Source organism: Felis catus, chromosome F1 (genome assembly GCF_018350175.1).
Source record: "Felis catus isolate Fca126 chromosome F1, F.catus_Fca126_mat1.0, whole genome shotgun sequence".
Taxonomy (NCBI): domain Eukaryota; kingdom Metazoa; phylum Chordata; class Mammalia; order Carnivora; family Felidae; genus Felis; species Felis catus.
The window spans coordinates 43,504,607-43,521,409 of NC_058384.1; the positions used below are offsets into that span (position 1 = coordinate 43,504,607).

Sequence of the window (16,803 nt, forward strand, 5' to 3'; positions counted from 1 at the left end):
GAAGGGAAAAGGAGGGAGGAGGTCTGGAGCATAAGCAGGCATGGGCGTACGTAGCTTGGCTGGGCAGAGCCGTGAGATAGGGGCAGTTCCTTGTCAGACCTCCCAGCTACACCTTTCTTTGTTCCCCTTTTCCCCACCAGGTCGTCCCCAGGCTGATGTACCAGTGATGCTGTGGGGCAAATGCCTGATGACTGCCCAGTCCTTGCCTCCCTCCTGGATTACAAACCCTAGGGGATCAAAGCTTAAAGCAAAAGAGAGGAAGCACTGATGAAATTTCAGGTATCGGACTCTTGGGGAGGAGAGGGATTTGGGAGCAACGGGGCTTGCTTGCAACAGAAGAGGCTACGTATAGCTTTTGCTTGCCAGGTCATGGCTGGCTCTGGCTGTGCATATGACTGCGGGCAGATGTCTGCAGCTGTTGGCAAGGAGAGAAGGGTCCCTGGGATCTGTGCTTTGAACGGTTTTTTCCTCTTCATCCTTCAAGGCTCAGCTGAAATTCACCTCCTCTGTGAAGCCTTCCCTGATCCTTACCCACTTTCCAAACAGCTCTGCTCTCTCAGGTCCCTGCAGCCTTAAAGCACTTTGCTACACTCTTCCTAAGGTTTCTTGCATCCCTCAAGCCTTGGCATGTTGCTTTTTATTAAATTGTGAATTCCTCAAGGAGCAGAGCAATGTCTGATGTCCCTGTTTCTCCTGCAGCTCCTCCCACGGGACTTTGCACTGAGTCAGGACTCGATCTTGATTGAAAGGCTTGAGTTGACAGCAGTACAGGGCACACTCTCCCCACACAAGGAGGTAAGGACCGGTGCTGACAGCAGAAGGGGTAGGGACAGACGTCCCTGGCCGACTCCTGAAGGCTGAAAGGTGTGGGGCACTTGCCTGCCCCAGACCATCTCGCAAACACTTTCTGAGTGTTTACGTGCTAGGCAGCATGGTAGCCGAACCAGGAGAAGGGGTGGCCACCCCTTTCAGGAGCAGCGAATCCACTGCTCTAAACTATAGATTAGCCTCATCCTGCCCCAAACCACTCCATGCCTATAGGATGCTGGCTTTGGGGTTAGACCTTCTGGTTCTAGCTCTCCGAGCCCCTCTCAGGGCCCCTTATTTCAGTGATAATTTGGAATCTCTGTCCCTCCGATCAAAGTGGAGTCGTGATATAAGAATTCTTTTTAGGATTTTATTTTTAAGTAATCTCTACACCCAAGGTGGGGCTCAGACTTACAACCCCGAGATCAAGAGTCACATGCTCTGCCAACAAAGCCAGCCAGGCACCCCAAAGAATTATTTAAAAAAAAATACTTTTACTGATATATAACTCACATACCATATAATAATTCTTATTCTTAATGTGAAGCCATCTGGTAGCATTTTGCCCTCCTTGTAAATCTGAACCTTCCCATTTGTTCTGTCAATAGTCCTGAGAAGCCCAACTAAAGGTCTTTATTCCGTCTGTAAAAATAAAAGCACTTTTCAGACTATGTGATCCTATTATAATCCTAAACCACCTTCCCTGTTTCCCCACCCCACCTCCTCTAGCCAGCTTGATCCCACTATTTCTCTGAGATTCCAGGAGGCAGGAGCCCTGGATGTATAGGAAGCTCACAGCTCCAGGGGCTCGGTGGGTCTCCCCAAGCCTCCTTCTAAGCCCTGTCACCTCACTTGACTTCCATGCCCCTGACTTCCTCCCAGTCTCCAACCTTCCTCCTCTCCCCGGCAGAGTCGGTAGAAATAAATGTTTAGCTTCTGCTGCCGGAACGTATCACAGTGCGAAATAAACACGGATGCCCCATCTACCCTGACAACATAATTCATTTACTGCAAAGGGATATAATAAAGTCTGTTTATTACAGCAATTAACAGAGCAGCATTTGCCGGCATGCTTTTCAGAGGCAACCAGAAAAGTGCTTACTCCAGGTGCATAGATTCAGGAAACCATGCAACTTGAGCCAAAATGAAACCAATTAGACGCTTAGTAAATGCATCCCAGCCACCCTAGAAAAATTAGCCATCCTGGAGTCAGTTCAGCTGAGGTAGAACCTCTGTACAGGAGTCCAACACAGTATGAGTGCTACTTTGCTGGGTTTAGACCTGGACCGGTCTCCAGGGTCATGGTCTCGAGCATGTGCATGAAATGGTCCCCCCAACCCAACCACCCCAGATGCTGGGTTCAAATCTCACTGACGATCAGAACATACAGCTGGGGAACGTTAGCACCGTTGACTTTCAGGGTACCACTGGGGTGGAAATGGGGACATGGGGAGAGGACCAGAGGCTGGGCCAGGGAAAAGGGACAGGGTATGATCAGCTCTAAGAAATCCTTTCCTCAAACCCCGACTTCAAGAGCATTGTCAAAATTTAAGACCTCAAGCGCCTGGAGAGAAACATGGCTGTATGTGGGGGTGGGTAGGAAGGAGAGGAACCCAGGAATCTGCTTTCCAGCCTGGAGGATGTATGCTAACTTGCTTTGGGCACAAAGACTGGACAAAGACACGAAGTCAAATTGCCTTAGTTCTTTGGTGGAGGGGCAGAGGCGAAGGGAAGTACCGGTTTAGATTTCCCAGTGATGGTAAGTGTATCTGATTAATTAATCAAACTTAGCTCTCTAGCCCTTTCAAGGGACCGGGGGTTGGCCTGTGCCAACAGGACCTTCTTTGGAACCAGGTCTGATTTTCCCAAGAGGAGCAGCAGCCACCACCCCCCGCCCCCCCACCCCCGACCAATGTCATAGCCGTGTAGGAAAAACTCATCTAGAGCGGCAGCTCTTTCTTTTTCCTCTGGAGTAGCCTCTCAGGGAGACATGGGGAGTTTTGATCTCCCTGAAAATATGAAACAGAGCTCCTAAGCCAGCTCGAAACCCAACGGCTCACAAGTGCAGAGGCAAACCACCGCCAATTCCCCTGGTTGAGGCGTGCATGACCCAGTGGGTTCCCCCTTTCCTCCATTACTCTTTTTTCTTCTCAGGGCTCTGGGAGAAGATGCGGCATTGAAGGATGAGGGCAGAAGCCCGCCTGGCCTCTCTGGAACAGAGAAAGTCAGAGCTTTGAGCATCATGAACAACGGGATAAAAATAGCAGCGTTGCCATGGCAACGGAGGCTGGGAGAGTCCTGAGGATCTGGCTGGGTCCTGCCATCTCCCCTGCAGCCTTCCTCCCGCCTGTCTGATGGAACACAGGAATGACTGAGGGAGGAGGACAGGCTGCCCACGAAGGGCGGGGAGACAGACCAGTAGCCCACTAGGAAACCCTTAAACTTCAGAGCCTCGAGTTGCTGTCGAGGTGCCCAGCTTTGGGGGCTCCGGGCTTTTGGAATGCCTTCCTCAGGATAACGAGTTCCTCCAGGGATGGGCTGGGTAGTTCCCCCAACCTCACCCTCCTGGCGGATGGTCCTGGCTTCCCTGTGGATAGCCAAGGTTTCTGTTTCTTCTTCGTGATCTGTGGCTCTGATCCTACAGGAATTTACAGAAGGGAACCCAGACTGGACTGGCCACACAGCCCAACACAGTAGGCACTGACCTAGGGGGTATGGCCTGGGGAATAGAGGACTCACTCGGACCAGCCCGCCCCCTGCTCCTAGCTTTTTTAGCCACGCAGGCTTAGGATGCTCTTTGTATTGGGAACAGGGTGATGGTGGTGACAGCTCTCTCATGCTCTTGCTTTTGTGTCGGAGGGATGGAGCGTTCTTTGAGAATAGATTCTGGTTCTTGGTTCTGATGGCGTTGTCAGCCCCGTCACCTGCTGGGCACAGCAGCCACCTCCAGGGTGGACACCAGCTTTCTGGATCAACCTACTGGGAGCCCCCCAAATGCAGCAGCCAGAAGTTTCCTTCTCTGGTGAAAGCCCATCTTCATCGTTGTAAACCAAGTGTTTGCCTCCAAAAGTTCAAGCTCATCTAGGCACATCTGATACAAAGTGCCCTTGTAACGAGTGCCTTCCTATGAGGTGGGGAGGAAATGAGTCTTCTTACCACCTTTTATAGAGTCCGGGAGAGAGGAGGCAAGTTACTGAGGTCAGGAGCCAGCCTTGGCGGAGCACTGGGAACCTGCGGGCGGCAGCTCTCCATCCAACGACGGCCAGTCATCAGCCCATCCCACCATGGGCACATCCCAACCCCCCAGAGAAATGCACATTCATTCTGCAGGCCGGGCAGATTGGAGCCTGACTTCCCCTTGCAGAAGGCAAGGTAGTGAGGTGGGGTGGCTCGAGCAGCTTGGAGACGGGCTCACCAGCAGCTGGGTAGAGGGGAGCCCATGGGTTACAGAGCCAGGGCCCCGAGCTGGTCCTCTGAGATCCCATCTGCCAGGGGTGGAGTGTGTGTGTGTAAGAGAATGTGCACAAAAGCGGCACCTGAGGCGGCCTAGACAGGCCCGGCTGCAGGAAGGAGGAGAGGCAGAACTGCTCGGGGCCCTGGGGGAGGGTTCGAGCGGAAGCTATGGGTGCCTTGGCTGTCCCTCTCACCACCCTCGCCATTGCCTAGACCTGCCGTACGGCTCCCACCTGCCCTCCCCACACGGAGCTGCAGACACAGAGCCCAGGAGACTACAACGCTTGTGCCTCCTCGGCCCTGAGCTTCACTGAGGCTCGACTGCCCAGGGCCACAGAGTCCTGGCCTCTGATGGGGGGTACTTAGAGGACGTTGGTGGGAGGAGACTGAGTCCCAGAAATAGGACACGATTAGCCTAAGATCACACTGTCATCAGTGTCTAAGCAGCAGGGCCAGAACCCAGGAGATCTGGTTCCCAGCTCAATGCCCTTTGCATCCACTGTGGTACTTCGTGCATATTTCAGTTACATTATTGCTCTTTTTATTTGTTTCAAAAATAACAATCTCTGTATATATTTCTGTTGACTCCTGCGACATCCAAAAAGCCCTTCCCTGGGAGTGGAGAAGGAAATGATATTCTACTAAAAGAAAAGAAAAGAAAAGAAAAGAAAAGAAAAGACTTCAAGAAGCCCCTCAGGGTCCCTAGGGCCTGGCCCCAGACAACATTCAAGTCACAAGAAGCTCATGCACCCCTCACGTTTCTTTATCCCCCATTCAACAGCCCGCAGCACAAGAGGGGAAAACTGAGGCCCAGGGAGGCCAGGGCCTCCCGCCCTCCAGCAAGGACTCAGTGCCACACAGCAAGAAGGAGAGGCCGGCCTCCTTCCAGAACCATCGACTCTTGTGCCCCCTTCCTCCACCCAGGAGTTCCCGTCCCCCTCCTCAAGGTAGTCTGGGAGAGAACTGTGGGGTGGAGGGAATTAGGAACGGGGAGGGCAAAATGGTCCAACCTGTCCCCTGGGGAGGAGCCTCAGGGCAGGGCAATAAACAGGGTGGCCAGACCTCGATGCCCCAAAAGAAACAGAAGGAAGAAAAGCCCGGACTGTGAGCCAGAGGCCTGGGGCACACAGTCTGTGGACACGAGAGCTGCTTCTGCATTTTTGGATGAAACCTCTCCCCTGGGCTCACCCAGAGGCAGACGGGCAGGCACAGGTCTCCAGATCGGCTCCAGGCGCTGAGAGGAGCCAAGTCACCATTTCCCTGAGAAGGAGACCGAGGGAGGGACGGTGGGACGAGGGGTGTGTCTGGCTCAAAGCTGTTGCCGCCTCCTACTCAGCAAGGCATTTGCCCCCACCTTCACCCAGGATGAAGGAGGGGCCACGGGCTGCTGTCTGCAGGCACGGCTAGCCCTCCACTCAGACCAGTGATGCCCTGACCTTGGGACCTCTCCCATGCTCCCGTAGCAGGGGCTCCAGATATCCGGTATCCCTTTGGAGTCAAAGGAGTTCTCCCTGGGGGAAGAAGCTCTCTGGACGGGCTTACTGCCAGACCCCTGCAGCGGACATCGCTGCCGAGCCCCGAGAGGTACGCAGGGGCAAAACCCTCCTTCGCCACCTCTCCTGACCTTTCCTCCGGGTGAGCCCATGTGGTCAGGACCTAACACCCAACACCTCTGAGGTTCCAGGGATACAATTTCATCCTCCACCGCAAGAGTGGCTTCTGTAAGCCTGCAGCCTCACAGGCCACCGCTAGGGACACACATGCCCTCCAGGCGGGCTCCCCTGCCGCCCGATCAAGGTACCCTTGAAAGCGTTTTCTGCCCGTCTCTGCCTCTCCCAAGGCCTCTACCGTCCAAGAGGCCAAAGAACCGGGGAGCTTTTCCTCTGTCCCTTGTGACCCCACTGGCCTTTATTGCTGTTTCCTTGAGGGAAGGACTTCTGTTTATAGTTCTTTGGATATAAAAGGAACTAACAGATTGTACAGGTCTGGGGCTGGGTGCTAGAGGCAAAGGAGGTGGTTGGAGGATGGGAGGAGAGGGATCGGAAGCGGTGCTCTGGCTTCACAAAGATGACCTGTCTCCCACCAAATCTGCCGGAAGCTCAGGAAATGCCCCTGAGCATGGTGCATGAGCTGGACAGGCAAAGAAAAGCTTCGAGGACAGAATGTGCCTTTGCTTCTCCCAGGTTCCGGATGAACCAGCACAGGTGGTCTTCTGCCCTCCCTGACTGCCCAGAGAGGCACATTCCAAGGAAAAGGGCACACAGCCCCACCTTCTGTCCTGGGATCCTGACCTCCTCTCCCCAGCCCACCTGTTAACTGTCAGAAAGAATATTCTGTCCCCAGAGGCTACCGGGCATCTGACTTTGTTCCTGGGCCGACCTGTTCTGTGCTGAAGGAGAGGGCAGACTTGCTAAAGTTACAGAATCTGCCCAAAGTGTCTCTGCCACTGCCATTGCTGCCCGTGTGACCCTCTAGCACCCGAGAGGTTCGGGCACTGTGACAGAAGGGTAAGTTAGATCACATGGGAGGAGGGAGGAGGGAAGGAAGGAAGAAGGAAAGGGGGTTTTGTCTGCTTCTTACCAGCTGGAAATAGGCTGGGAGAGGGGGCTGAGACTGACCCTGGAAGATTGAGGTTAGTGCAGAGATTAGGGGGAAAAGGCAAGGCAGGTCCTAGAGGGTCCCTCTACCCCGTTTCCCCCAAAGGCACAACATGCAAGCCCTTCCCTCTCTATGGCTTCTGAGAAGAGAAAGTAGAGGCAGGTGGGCGAGGCGAGGAGACAGGAGAATAAAGGGAGGACACGGCACAGTCCAGGAAGGGGGCCCCACAGTCTGGTCCTGGATGACAGTTCCCAAGAAGGGGAGTCGGGGCCTGGGAAACAGGCCCCCACATCTGTGCCGCTGCAAGGAGGCGTGACAGGGGTCAGAGGGTCTGCGAGGCCAGGCCTGGAGAGAAAGCTGCCTTCTGGAGTTCGGGAGAGGGAGGCGCCCAGGGGACACCGAGCTGGCCTCCTGCCACGAGGACGTTGCCTGCCTCTCACTGTCCCCACTCTGCCATCCGACTCCCAACCTGGCTGCCCGCCTTGGTCCTGGCTCCACCTGGCCCAGGAGAACGCTGGGAGGGGACAGGAAAGGACCCCTCTCTCAGGGATGCTCCTGCGGAGAGGCTCCTGCCTCAAGTCCCGGGCTCCCAGGAGAGACTGCATCCTGGCTTTGGAGGGGGGCTCCTCTTACACCTCCACTCGGCCCGGCCTGCCTGAGGCCTCCCCCGGCGTGGGGGCTGCTAGGAGGTCCAGTTTCCTATCCAGGAGCAGTGCTCCTAGCCCACCAAGGCGGCACATCCCTCAGCCGAGGAGTCACCCTGAGTGGAGGGCTTGGAGCCCTGAGGGCAGGAAAGAAGTTTCACTCCTGGGGCTGCCCCGAGGCTTCTCTGTCTCCCGGTCTCCAGAAGGCCAGGCGGGTCCTTCCAGATGTGGGCGCGCCCTCAGGCCTGGAACCTGCTGGAGGCTGCAGAAGGGGCCCGGTCCGGCTCACACGGCCGTTTCCCGCTGTCTGTGAACTTCCTCCTTCTTCCTCTTCATCTTGCAGAAGCCGTGGAGGCCACAGAAGCAGGCAAAAGTGAACTGGGGCATGCCCTGGGCCAGGCTGGGGGGATGCTCACCGGAGAAGATCTGCAGGGAGAGGCAGGGGAGGAAGAGGGGCAGGAGGAAGGAGAGAGAGAGAGAGAGAGAGAGAGAGATGCAAGCTGGGGTTAACATTCCCAGAGCCCTCCGGATCTGGCCAGCCACCACCACTCCCTGAGCCTGCCAGGCCCTGCCAAACCTCTCACACAGGTTGGGGGGGTGGGGGTGGGGGTGGGCGTGGGGGTGGGGCTGGGACAGGCATCAAACAAACAGCCTCTGTGAAAAGTTCAGCATTTCCGGATCTCTGTGGAGCTGATGTCACTCCTCAAATCGGAGCCTGGGTGAGTCCTGGGTGGGGAAGAGGGAGCCCCAGCTACTGCTGCCTTTGTTCCTCTCCTGCCCGCTCTGCCTCACCTCACCACCACACACCTGTGGTTGGGGAACAGGAAGCAAGCCGGCCCAAAGGAAGCTCCGTGCCACCTGACCCGGGTTAGGGGTGGGGGCTTCCACTCGCTCCTCTAGGTCACACAGTCCAATGATCCAAATGCGGGACTTTGGGGGCGCCTGGGTGGCTCAGTCGGTTAAGCATCCGACTTCAGCTCAGGTCACCATCTCACGGTCTGTGAGTTCGAGCCCCGCGTCGGGCTCTGGGCTGACGGCTCAGAGACTGGAGCCTGCTTCTGATTCTGTGTCTCCCTCTCTCTCTGCCCCTCCCTGTTCATGCTCTGTCTCTCTCTGTCTCAAAAATAAATAAAAAACGTTAAAAAACAAACAAACAAATGCGGGACTTTGTGGGCCTGCATCCAACAGCCTTGGCCTTGACACCTGGAACTGAGTCACGGGGTCCCCCCCCCCTTTCCTCGCAGCCCCCATCTGCTTAATACCCTTCAGGAAACCTATAGAAAACAGAATGGACTTTCTTTGCTCAGAGCAGCACAAATCCCGGTCCTCCTCGTGCAGAGAACAGACAGCGGAGAATTCTTTTAGCCAACAGGCTATTTTATTGAGCAGCTATGCTGGGCAACGGGGTGGGGAGGTAGGTACATAAGGGTAAAGATATAGTCTCTTCCCTGGCAGGAAAGTAAGGCTGAGAGAGAGGCTGAGGCTGGGTTCGCCCCGGCTCGGCATGTTATCTCCACTCCCGGCTGACACGGTGCCCGGGCACCCAGCACTGGAGGCGGGCGCCCCTCTGGGAGCGGGGGCAGTCTGGCTAGGGCTGGGAGCGGGCTTCAGGAGGTGGGTACCCAGTCTGCAGAGTCCTCCAGCTCGCTTCTCTGCCCTTCCTCTGCCCCTAGCCTGCCCCAGAGGGAGCAGATGTACACTCAAGTCGGCCGAAGCAGAGCAGCTGGGCACCAAGGGAGCACTTTGCGTGGAGGTCAGGCTCCCATCCTAGGCCTGGTTTGGATCATTTTTCTCTTTAGAAAGAATTTGGGGGGCAGCCCAAATGCTGAGAGGAAGGAGGGAGGTGTGGGGCTATGCTGAAGTCAGGAATCAGGAAGCGTGAGGCATGTCCCCGGCCCGGCCCTGCATCGGGTGTCCCAGGCCGCAAACACTAAACACACCTGCAAATGGTCCCCCTGTATTTGAGGAACCTGGCAAGGCCCAGGCGACGGCTCTCTGGACAGTTCCACAGGTTTGGCCAACTTTGCTCCTTTGGACAAGCTTCGCGTTTCCGCAGGCCGAGCAGAGGGCCCCGGCTGGCAGGCCCTCCTCACCAAGCACGGTGCCCACAGCGGAGCCGGGTCCCGTCAGGATTCTCCCCTCCCTTACCCTCCAAGTGTCCTGGTAATACAGCTAATGACTGTAATTAATAGGTGCAGTGCATTTCCAATGGCCAGCTGGGTGGGCAGGAGGCCCAGCCTGAGTCAGCATGGGTAGGTAGACTGGCCATTTAATCACCCGATTTCCAGCATCCTCCACATACCCACTCTCCTGGAGTATATATAGAGAGCAGAGAGCAATCTCCAGGATATATATAGACAGAGCCGGGACGCAACTACCATATTTCTAGATCTATCTCCTGCAGCTATCTCTGGATCCCTCCCGTGACAAACCTAGAGCGACTGGGATCTAAACTGGGGCTTAGATGGCCTGGGCTCTATTCTTGGCTCTGACGCCGGCATGCTGTGTCACCCTGGCAAGTGGCTGTGCCTCTCTGGGCTTTCACTTCCTCATTTCAGTGTACCAAGGGGTTACCTAAAGGGCCAGAAGGGCACTAGAAATCCTGGTCTGATCAGGAAGACGGGAGGGAGAACAGTTGGGTTTCCTTGTAATCAGTAATTGTAATGCATCCACTTCCTTTGCTTAGGGGGATATATGTCAAGGGTACTATCAACACAGTGTTTCGTCGATTACAGGAAAAAATAACATGGGGAGAAATCAGTAGGCACAACAAAGCTGATCCGGGGAAGGAATTCGTAGTTAAAACAAGCCAGGCAAGTCGCTTTGACCATGACTCTCCCACCCCAAGCCTGGGTCCAGGCGCAGCTCAGGGTCTCTGGCCCCAAGGTGCATAGATCCTCTTTTCTCCCTGCCATACTTCCCCTCCAACGTCTGCTCTTTCCAAAAAAAAACAGTAAAAGTGGGGGTGCCTGGGTGGTTCAGTTGGTTAAGCATCCAACTCTTGACTTCTGCTCAGGTCACGATCTCATGGTTCGTGGGTCCGAGCCCGGAGTCAGGCTCTGCACTGAACAGTGTGGAGCCCGCTGAGGATTCTCTCTCTCCCTCCCCTCTCGGTCCCTCCCTTGCTTGTGCACACGCACGCGCGTGTTCTCTCTCTCTCTCTCTCTCTCTCTCTCTCTCTCTCAAAATAAGTAAATACACTTCAAAAAAATCTTTTAGAAAACCCCAGCAAAGCGTACCCCCTGAAGTGACTGTTCCTCCCCAAGGTCCTTTGGGAGAGATAAGAAAATCCTGCCTTTTTTGCTAACTGTAGGGAAGTTTGGGGCTAGAGGTTGGAGGAACCAGGACCTACACATCAGAGTTTCCAGAGGGTTGGATAAAGCCAATATATATATATCTTTGATATATAAAGTGCTCTGATTGTCCTCTGCCTTCCCTACCAGGGCCCGACAAGGTCGTCTTCCCTATAAGGAGTGGGACTACAAGCCCTGAAAGCAGTCTGGGCTCTGTGCATGATACAGGTCCCTGGGCCGGTCCCCAAAGTGGGGAGCTGTGGAGTAGAGAATGCCTTCCCATTCCAGGGTTATCTCTCCTGCTCGGGGTCCCACTCAGCCTTCAGGATCCCTCTGCGATGCTGGCAGGTACCTGGGGAGCTGTCGGGGCTGTGCCTCCACGTCTCTCTCTGCTTTGCCCACACTGCCTCGATCCCTTCACACTTTGCAGAGTGTCTCAGCACCAGCAGGAGGGCTTCCTGGAAAAGGTAGGTCCTGATGAACTTCCTCCTGCTCTGTCTACTTGAGGAGAAAGGGTTTTGAGTGTCTGAAATGGGCAGAGTGCAGAGTTTCAATGAAGCAAGTGGACCAGCGCCTGGAGGCAGCCCCTACTTATCTGTGTTCGTGATGGAAACTTCCCCTCCCATCCTGCAGCTTCCCCTCCGGCCTCAGCTTCCATGCCTCTAGCCCAGGAGAGGCTAAGGGATAGAAAGATGGCCCCCATCAACTCCGCATAGGAAGGAAAGGAAGGTGGACACAGGACAGATCCCCCCGCTAACTCACAGTTGGCTGCATCTGACTGCAAGCTGGTGGCTTGGATGTATTCCCCATCCGCCTCTCTGGCCTTTGTCCCCAGCTCAGATCTGAGATGATCTGGGGTATGGAGGCGAGAAAGAGCCTCTGCTTGGCCAGCTCTGTGGGAGCTGAGCAGAGGTGTGAACCCACAGCTCATCATCCCCAACCACCAGGGGGTTCCCAGCCTTCCTGTTGACCCCTTCCCCTGTCCCTCAACCCTTCTTCTCCTCTCTATACCAGGTACCCTCCCGGGGCAGGGGGGGGGGGCAGCCCTAGCACGTCCAGCCAAACTGGGGCAGTGGGTCAGAGACGGCTTGAACACGTTGGAGGGACCAAGAGAGAGAGGGTCCCAGAGCAAGCTAGACACTGGGGGAGGAGACAGCCACGGCTTCATGCTGGCAGACCAGGAACTCCTAAGTGCCTCGGATTTGGGCAATGTCCTCCACCAAAGTGGACGGCAGTGGGGGCTGGAAGGGTAGGGAGATATTTACAAGTGTTGGGACATGCCTGGAATCCTCTGCCAAACAAAAAAGAAGGGAGAGAGAGGTCTTCCCTCCCACCCCCCTCACCTCACCTCCCAAAGCAGAAGCAGAGTGGCGGCGGAGAAGGCGCCCCCCAGCCTCACTCTGCCCCACCCCCACCCCAGGTAAAGGGCAAAGGAGAAGTGACCCAGCGCGCCTCCAGAACAATGCTGAACCCCCGCCCCCTCCCCAGCGCCCCTTAGCACCGCGCCTCAGTAATTAAAATATGAATTCACCTTCCCTCCCCGAGCCATTCATCACTGCGAAGGAAAGCAGCTGCGGCTTAGGAGACCGGATTTGGGGGATTAGCTCGGGCGGTGGAGCAGACACACCAGGAGAAAGAATTAAAAAGGAAGGGGGTGAATTGGGTTTTCTCTCCCCACCTCCTCCCTCTCCCTCCTGCTGCCACCGAGCCTCACACCCCACCCCTTCCCCCAAAGCCTGGCCTCTGCAGGTTTCTGGGAACTGTAGTCCCCAAGACGTTGTTGATAAACAGGCAGGCCAGGGGTGGGTGGTGGCACAAACTACAGATCCCAGGACTTCTTCCCGGAGTTGGCAGAGGCGAAGCTGGGCACAGGCCTCCGGTCTGGGAGAAGCCCTCGTTCTCCTTGGAGGTTAACTCCTTCTTGGCCTGCTTGAGACTGACTTCCAGCCTCTGGCTGACTGAACTCCTTGGAATCTGGAGCCAAGGTCCTCTCTGCCTTCGAGGGCTTCCGGGCCAGCCCCCCCTCATTTCTCGCTTGCCCACCTATGGAGAAAGCGGGGACGCTCCTCCCACCTTTCCGAGACTACTAGGACAAACAGGCATTCACCGATGCTTCCGGGGGACTCAGGCGCCATGGGAGCTGGAAGGGTCAGGGCACTAACAGTCTTGATGTGTTTTTATGCCCTGGGCCTTCCAGGAGGCCCACCGCTTGGCAGAGGCTGGCCTATCTAAAGAGTCATTGGAAGCATGACCAGGGTCGTCAGCTTAGCATTCAGCAGGAGCTGGGAACGCGGTGGTCCAGGCTATCAGTGCTAGAAGGTCTTCCAGAGGCCAATGGTCCGTGCTATCCCCTTCTAATGATGGGACAGAGATGTTTTCTTTCAATAGTCTGCGCTTAAAAGGAGCAGACTTTTAGCAGTGAAACTCCACTTCCACTAAAAACAGGGCAAATACAACCGGAGAGATTCACTTGAATCTGTGTTGTTAAGTGTGGGCCCACGCTCTCAAAGGGGGAGGGCTTATACTGGGGTAGCTCTGAGGACTGTGAAAAAGACTGAGGTTCAGAATATTTTTGGTTTCAGCTGTCTGCAGGCAGGGAACAGGATAGATGCAGCCCTCTGATCCGTGAATCCTCCAGGGAGAAAGGGCATGAGGCCAGCTTGCCTATTCAATGCAGTTTAACAATTATGTGAAACATATAATTACATATCTCTGCCAGGCCTGCACCACTGGCAGTGGCCAAGAGGCAAAGAACAGAGACAAGCTGCAACCTTGTAACCCCAGAAGCACCCTAGGCCCAGGCCCAGGAAGGGTGGGCTTGCTCTGTGTCCCTGTTTGTGGCAACTTACTGCTTTTACCCCACCCGCCTTTTCTCCCAGTTCACAATTCATTGGACAAACGTGTACCCAGCAGCGGCTCCTCAGAGCCTTGCCTTGCTGGAGCTTTTCGGAGGTAAAATCTGGCATGGTCCCCTGTTCCCTTCCTCTAGGCCCAGCCCATTGCGGGGGACTCCCTGGCAAACCAACCGTGCAACAGGATTCCTGTGAGGGACCCAGCTGCAGAGACAGGAAGGGGGCGCTGTTCCAACCTGACTTGCCCATTAGATCCGGAAGCTAAGGGGAGTAAGTCGGGTGCCTGGATGTCCTCGCACAGAGGAAGGAACAGAGGATAGGCTCATTCGGAGCCAGGGGCAGCTGGATGAGGAGAGAGGTGGGGAAAGGTGGTAGCCACCTCTGATCTCTGGGCAAGAGGACCCAGAGGGAAAGTGAGAAAGCCCGGCAAGTCTCATCCCTGTTCCTTGCACCACCGAAGCTGGGGCGAGAGGGGAAGTGGCTTGGAGCAGCCCCAGCAAAAACCCAGCTGGCTTGGGCTTTCTCTTTGCTTCTCCTATTGTTTTGATTTTCTCCCCCTCTGCTGTTGCCGAAAAAGGGAAACCAGCGATGGACGAAGGATGGTTAGAGTTGGGCCACGGAGCCAGTCTGGGGACATGCATCCAGCACTTTCCAGCTTCCAGAGTGCTCTCCCGTGCCACCTTGTTGGCTCTCCCCACATCCAGCACGATGTGGTAAGAATCCAGGTTCAAATCGCTGCCTCTGCCCCTTACTAGCCCTATGAACTCGGGCTCGTTTCTTGGCTCCCTTCTGCCTCAGATCTCCCAAAGTAAAATGGGATAATCATAGTACTTTGTTCTTAAGAGTTGTTTCCAGGATTAAATGAGCACAGGTAAGACGGATAGAGTCTTGCCTGGCACAGAGCCAACACTAGGCGAATGCTGGCCAGGGAGATGAAGGGCTCCGAGACATTGTAAGTAACTTGCCTCCTGGTTCTCAACACCAACTACCGTACCCTCTGATTCTTTAGTGGTCTTAGACAGACTGGGGGGCTTGGAGGGGAGGCGAGGGTGCTTCCACGGCTGCTCCAGCCAGATTGCCCGCCGTATTTCCATCAGCTGGAGCCTTCCAGGAGGGCTGGGATGGAGTTAGGCAGATGCAGATCTGCATGGGAGTTAGGGGATAGGACAGGAACGGGAGAGGGAGAATGGGCCTGGGGAGTCAGGCAAGGTGAGTGGCAGACGGTGCGGGATAGGGAGAGGAGGTACTGTTCCCAGATCCGGGGAGAGGGTGACAAATGCCAGGATGGGGTAGCAGACCAGGCGCTAGCAACCCCGGACTCCATGTCGCAGCCCACGGGGAGAGGCTGCCTTCCTAGTTTCACGCTACTGAACTTCCTCTCCCTGAGTGGCCGGCCTGAGTTCTCCCGTTTAAGGCTGTGGATTCTGAGCTGACCACAGAGAAGTGAGCAAGGCCGAGAAGCACAGGCTGTCCTGGGGGCACCGAGTGAAGGCCGGAGGGCTGTGTGGTCCCATGCCCTTGACTCTAGCCCCCAAATCTCTGAGCATGAGCCAGTCCTCAACATGGCAAGGGGGTGGGGGGGCAGGAAACCAACTTACAGACCTCAGCACCCCCTGAATGTGTCTCCATCCTCAGAAGGAATCTCCCTCTGGAATCACCAGTTCAGCCTCTTCATTTCGGAGTGAGAGACCAGGCCCAGAGAGGGGAAGTGACTTGGCCCAGCTCACACAGCCTTGGCCCCAGACCCCAGGTTACCAGATCCCCTGCAGGCCCCATCCCCAAGTGGAAACCTCTCCTGGTGCCCCCTCTGTGGCTGGCTCCCAGCCTGGTCCTGTGGGGAGGGAGGTGCAGATCTCAGAAGGAGCACGCCCCTCACTGTAGCCCATGGCTTTTAGCCCTACATGAATTAGAAACAGCAATCACATAGGAATGAAAAGCCATAGGCCACAGCAGAGCTGAGGGGGTCCAGCGGTGGGAATCTCAAAAGGATGCGGGGAGCTGGGGGTACCTGGGGAGCCCTCCCTCCTCTTCCCACCAACCCTTCCCACCCACACTGCCACCCTCGAGGTACTGGGCCCCCCAGGTTACATTCTCTCACCATCCCCCACCACCTGCCCTGGCCCCAGCATTAAAGCCTTCCCAGTAATGAGTTTCCAGTTCTGGCCCCACAAAGTCCCCACACAATGGGCCTCACTCCGGGGTATGAGGAGGGGTAGCTTCCTGGCCATAAAGGACCTCCTCAAATTCCCTTAATTAGCCTCCAGCCCCCTGCTCCGGGTCCTTAACTACCCCCTCCCAGAGAGAGACAGTAAGGCCGGATCTTTTCAATGATACTGCAGCCAGTGCCCAGGGCCAGCCCCATATTAGACTCTCTCCTTACAAAGCTTAACCCTTCCCAGTCCAACCACAGGAAGCAGAGAGGGTAAAGGAGGGTGTGGGTAAAGGAGAACTAAGATGAAGGCCTGAGTGTGGGCTTTGGGGGCCCCCGGGAATGGAAGGCAAAGGTGAACCAGTTTCTTGAGCACCCCCAAGGTGGGGGGCTGGCCCACACTGCCTCGAGTGGTCAGTGTGACTACAACTATACCTGTTCTCATGTGGTTTAGAGGAAAGCAGGGCCTTCTTTTCAGACCCAGATGGAGGCAGGAAAAGGGCCTGAACTTGAAATCCCCACCAGCTGAGGGCGGCCTGCTTTGGACCCATCCGTGGGCGATGCTGTGGGAGCGGGTGCTTGGTGCTCTCCCTCTCTCGTTGACAGGATATACACAGGCACGGCCGGGGCTCAGGGCAGAGCTGAGTGGAGGGGAACCAAGGTCTCAGGACCCTGGAAAAGACGTGCTCTAAACATAAGGCCTGTCTCCTAATTCCCTCTCCCATGATGGGTCAGTTGTGGGCAAGCATCAGCCTCGGGGGACAGGAGTTCAGGGGACTCCAGGTTTCAGGAAGCCTCAGGGGATTTGAGACCCCAAGGAGAAAATCAGAGGTCGTAGGCCCACATCAGGCCGTGTCCCTGCCAGGGAGCAGCTGGGTCCTTCGCCCCAGGGGCAGGCTCACTGTTCTCTTCAGGACTCCAGCTGGACCGACCTCCTTTAACTGGGCTTCCCACACTCCAGCAGCAACAGGGTGTGTGCGCACATTCACTCACACACGTCTTATCCA

General features: G+C 55.8%; 1 long non-coding RNA gene across 2 annotated transcripts; it reads right to left on the reverse strand.

Moving 5' to 3' along the window:
* Positions 1-4,772: 4,772 nt before the first annotated feature.
* On the reverse strand, positions 4,773-15,441 carry LOC102901304. Of its 2 annotated transcripts, none has more exons than XR_442282.5 (3): positions 12,327-15,441; positions 11,148-12,036; positions 4,773-7,928 (listed from the first exon to the last, which is right to left on the reverse strand). It is a non-coding gene; the product is annotated as an uncharacterized LOC102901304 (long non-coding RNA). The 2 variants fall into 2 exon arrangements; XR_002151360.3 differs by having other exon boundaries at positions 11,148-11,321; positions 12,327-15,415.
* Positions 15,442-16,803: the final 1,362 nt, after the last annotated feature.